Source organism: Mastomys coucha, unplaced genomic scaffold (genome assembly GCF_008632895.1).
Source record: "Mastomys coucha isolate ucsf_1 unplaced genomic scaffold, UCSF_Mcou_1 pScaffold14, whole genome shotgun sequence".
NCBI lineage: Eukaryota > Metazoa > Chordata > Mammalia > Rodentia > Muridae > Mastomys > Mastomys coucha.
The window spans coordinates 116,586,717-116,591,466 of record NW_022196896.1 but is presented as its reverse complement, the minus strand read 5'-3'; the positions used below and the strand labels follow the sequence as shown (position 1 = coordinate 116,591,466).

Sequence of the window (4,750 nt, the reverse complement as noted above, 5' to 3'; positions counted from 1 at the left end):
GGAATGTCCACTTCTTTGGGTTTCAACAGTCTGAGAGTCAAATGGAGAGCTACCTGTTCCCCTGGGGCTCTGAGGCTTGACCTCTCCTTAGAGTGTCCACCATGCTGTCGTCTATCTGTCCAAGGGGTTAATAACTCTTTATAAACCCCTTTGGTAATTTTCTTGCCCCCCTACAATCCACCTCAGTGTCCCCTTGAACTCCGGAGACCTTTGAGTCACTGTATTGTAACAGTTGCCAGCATAAACAGAAGAGGCCACACCCACCACAAGGAGGACAGAAGCGGTGCTGGGTGCTACACTTTGGGTGCCAACCTAGGCCCAGGGAATCAGGGTCCTGTTCAGAGCCGGAGTGAGGCTCTTGGTCTTCAAGGCCGTGGGGGCACCCAGACGTGTGGACAGGGTGAGAAGGAGGCCAGTGGCCCCTGCAGAGAAACGGGTTCTTCGGGAATATTGGAAAGCCTCCTGGGACTCGAAGACAGCTGTGCCCCCCATTCACGGCACTGAGTTCCCCATTGCCCTGTGCTTTGGGAACCCAAGCTAGTAATCCAGGTGAGTTCTGAGCACAGAAAGAACACGCTATTTGCTTGAGATTCGTGACTGAGCACAGTAGAACCGATTTCCATCTTTCTTCAGCCTGGAGTTTCTCCTGGGGATTCTCCAGCCCTACCCAGGGAATTACCTGCTCCAGGGCACACCCATCCCAGGCTCTGGTCCCTGGCCCTGCCCACCTGGCAAGCATCCCCAGACGGGAGATGTTTACAGAAAGAGTTAAGAAGTGAGCAACCAAAGAGCTGTTCTCTAAGTCTGTGATGTTTTCTGGTGTGAGGAGCTGGGACACGTGAGACCTGGAAAGGGCTGAAATTCAGGGCTGTAGCTAGGCGAGGCAGAGAACCGGACTGTGACTTCCAGCATACTCTGACCCAGGTGATCACATGATCATGTGGGGACTTTGCACCGGCGTTTACAGGAAGAGAAGAGCCCTGCGGTGCAGGCTGGCGCCTTGGTGGGAGCAGGGGGCCTGTCCACGTCCTTTGCTCGGCTGCTGGAGGTCTGTGTGCACTGCTCTTCCTACCCGCCCCTGGCAGGACCCTAACCAGTCATCCAGCACCCAAGGGAAGCATAGACAGGGGAAGAAAGAGGACCCGGCGGCTCTGTGGGATGATGGTCTGTGGAACTCTTTCAAAGTGACCAGGTGAGCAGGTGAGTCTTCTTTGAGTGCGTGTGCGTGCACACGTGTGTGTGTGTGTGTGTGTGTGTGTGTGTGTGGTGTGTGCTGAGAATGTTTGTTTGTTCTGTGAATGTGTGTGTGTGTGGGGTGTGTGCTGTGAATGTGTGTGTGGTGTGACTGTGTGTGCTGTGACTGTGTATGTGTTCTGTAAATGTGTATGTGTGTGTGCTATGAACATGTGTGTGAGTGTGTGTATGTGTGGTGTGTGAATGTTTGTTTGTGCTGTGAATGTGTGTGTGTGTGTGTGTGTGGTGTGTGTGATGTGAATGTTTGTTTGTGCTGTGAATGTGTGTGAGTGTGTATGTGTGTGGTGTGTGTGTGTGGTGTGACTGTGTGTACTGTGACTGTGTATGTATGCTGTAAATGTGTATGTGTGTGTGCTATGAGCATGTGTGTGAGCATGTATGTGTGTGTGTGTGTGTGCATGCAGATGTGTGTCCCTGTGTTCTCAAGACCTGAATCAGAGGTGGAGCTGAAACAGCAGACCCATTGAGTTTGTTTCCCACCTACAGTGTTCTTGTTTGAGTCACAGGTCATATTCTGGGAAGGAAATTCCACTGAATTTTCCTTGCAGAAAGTTCCAGTTAAGGGGTTTGAACGTAAACATCCAGCGTGTGTGAGGGGGAGCCTTCCAAGGAGGCCTTCTCAGATGGCTGCAGAGGCTCCAGCAATGGCGGAGGGGCTTGGCAGAGTTTCTTCCAAAAGTCTCTCTTAGTCTGCAGCGTGGTTTTCCTCTGCTGTCAAGTGCCTCATTGTTCTGAAGTTCAGTGTCGGGAATGAACAGCTTGGAGGATCTGGGTGAGGAGGATGGGGTTCAGCCTCTTGGAGCTTCCCCCTTCCTTGAATGCTTTTTCGTAGGTGGAAGAGAGGCAGGCTTGCGATTGCTGGAGAAGGACCAAGTCAGGATGGGAAGAGACTCCCAACCACAACCTGGCAGCCACTGCCTTCAGAAACATCTAGATTCTAGAGGAGGGGACAGGTACCACACTTCCAACTTCCTCTCTGAATAGTGACTTCTGCCTGGCTTTTATTGGAAGCTTGCAACACACAGTCACTCAAAAAGCAATAGGAGAACATCTACTGTGGTCTTATCTATTACAGGAAAATAAATTCGGTAATAGGGGAATGAACTGTCAAAGCGAGAGAGTTGTAGGAATCTGACACAGCCATGTGGACACTGCATTTGATGTGATAACCACTAGGGCAGAGTATGTGATCACATTAAAGCTGAGAGATCATTGTTGTTGCTGCTGTTGTTATTGAGGTAGGGTCTAACTCTGTAGCCCAGAAATATTTGTAACTTGTAGCAATCCCTTGCTTAAGCATCCCAAGTGCTGGGACTATCGGCTTACAACAACTATTGGTGTTGTTTTGGAGGTGCAAAGGCAGAGTTCCCCTGGACCCCCACTGAGGCATGTCCTGTCACTATCAGTGCTGGACCAAGCTAGTGCCTTGGGGGTACCTGCTAGTATAAAAACCATCACGTCCCTGAATTTCGTGTCTTCGCCTTGCAAAGCTGCCGGGCCCTGGCAGCTGCACTCTTGACAGCTTTGTTTGTGCCATGTACGGGTTGGCCCAGGGTGGCCCGTGAAGGATCTTCAGTTCCTACCAGCAGCCCATGAAGGTCCTTCAGTGCCTGCCAGCAGCCCTGCCTCCCTTTCTCCAAGCACACCAGGCGCACCTCCAACTGGCATCAGGGTGTGACTGGCATGGGAGCCCCCGGGGGCAGAAGGCACATTGATCCAGTGAGGATCTGTGAAGCTGCTTCCGGGTTCATTCAGGAGATAGTGAGTACCCGCTGTTCCCTTGGTGGCTTCAGCGCCCTCATTGACTACCGCCAAGCTCACCGAAGACAATGCAGCTTTAGAGGGTGGTGACAACCCCGTGAGAAAGCCGAGCCACTGATAATACAGGTATATGGATTTACATGCCATTGAAAGCTGAGGTCGGTTCAATCAAGGGAGAAGGGAGTGAAGCTCCGTGATGGCAGGGCCTGTACACTATGCTATTGGTTGTTAGGGGTTGGACACATGATGGAGGGGCTAGAGTGGCAGAGGTGGCATCAAGCAGGAGGCTACTGCAGAAGAGAGTTGCAGTGACTCTGGTGGTGGGGAGCAGGGCTAGAGTTTTCTGAGGAAGAAACCCGACCTGTTTGTCATGGAGTTGAGGGATGGCCCTTGGAAGTGTCCCTCCTGGTCCCTAGTCAGGATTCTGAACTCTGGCCATGCCCTTAGGCTCAAAGGGTGGAGTTTCTGGGAGGAGGCGGCACATACCATTCCTGGAGACCTACTCTCTCTCTCTCTCTCTCTCTCTCTCTCTCTCTCTCTCTCTCTCTCTCTCTCTCTCTCTTTCTTTCAAAAACACAGGTACTGGATAAAGTGTTCATCCTGCCTGTCCACCCTTCAGTCAATTGATTAATCCACCCATCTACTCATCCACCTATTTATCCACCTAGTGATTTACACACTCACCCTTGCACACTCATCCTACACACTCATCCACTTACCTCTGTCTCTGCACCTATGCATTCGTCCATCAAGTTTCTGTGTATCACTTACCCACACATCCACCCACTACGAGCATCCATCCATTGCTTAGGTATGTGCTAAGCAGCTACTTTGTGCTAGGAGACATTGTCACCAGCCCTGAAGAAACACAGGTAACATAGGAGTGGCTTTGGTCACCTGTGTTTTAACTTATAGCCAATTAATTTTGTGATGTTGGGTGAACAGAGCTTTAAAAGGCTTTCAACAGACAACTTAGGGTTTTGTTTTTTGTTTTTGGTGTGTGTGTGTGTGTGTGTGTGTGTGTGTGTATGATGCTGCTCTGTGATCAATGCATGGGGGAAGCTCTAGAGGTCCCCCTGGGATGTGCCATGCTGTGCTGTTGGTCACTGTTGTGCCTCACTGCTGGCCCGAGGAACCCTGGAGCCTTCTCTCCTGGACCCCAGCTATTTCTCTCTAGAATGGCACATTGGTATTAGGCCTCTGTGTGAGACCTGGTGTCAATGCTACATTCTTATCTTCTGTCACTACAGTCTCAAGTGGTCTGTGTTACAGTTCCTGTCCATCTTCCCTTTGTGGTCCAGATAATAGACACCAGGGATAACACCCTAGTCTCACCATTTTTCATTCCTTTCATGATAGAACAGACCCAGGGGCTCCAATGACTATGAACATAAAAAAGAAACAACCAGATATTATCTTACTTCTGTGAGACGTGCATACCACACTCAACAGAAATTCTTCTTTGTACAGTCTATATGAGATCAGATCTCTGTCCTGAACCACAGCCCCATACAGAGCTCACAGGGATCTATGCAGCCTCAGCACAGAGTCATGAGCAATGGCACACTGATGTCTTCACATGTGGCTTGTAAAGGGAGAGAGCGCATGAATCTCTCTGGGTTTCCTTCAGGAGCTTGGGAGTTCCTGTGAGAGTGAGTGCCAGGCACACAGCCCCAGCTTGTGTGATGTGCACTTGACATGATGCAGGGTTTCCATGTTGTTACTTTACAGCTGG

The 4,750-nt window shown here is 50.5% G+C and overlaps 1 protein-coding gene across 2 annotated transcripts in view; it reads left to right on the top strand.

Annotated features, from left to right (window-relative positions):
- Positions 1-315: 315 nt before the first annotated feature.
- The window catches only part of Rab17 (RAB17, member RAS oncogene family), a 13,626-nt gene continuing 9,191 nt past the window's right edge, over positions 316-4,750 (top strand). Inside the window, exons 1-2 of one of the 2 annotated variants that reach the window (XM_031368915.1) lie at positions 316-549; positions 1,086-1,200. The gene's annotated coding sequence lies outside the window, so the exon portion shown is untranslated. Of the gene's footprint in view, positions 550-1,085; positions 1,201-2,972; positions 3,142-4,750 lie in introns of those variants that run through there. The other variant, XM_031368916.1, reaches the window with a different exon arrangement.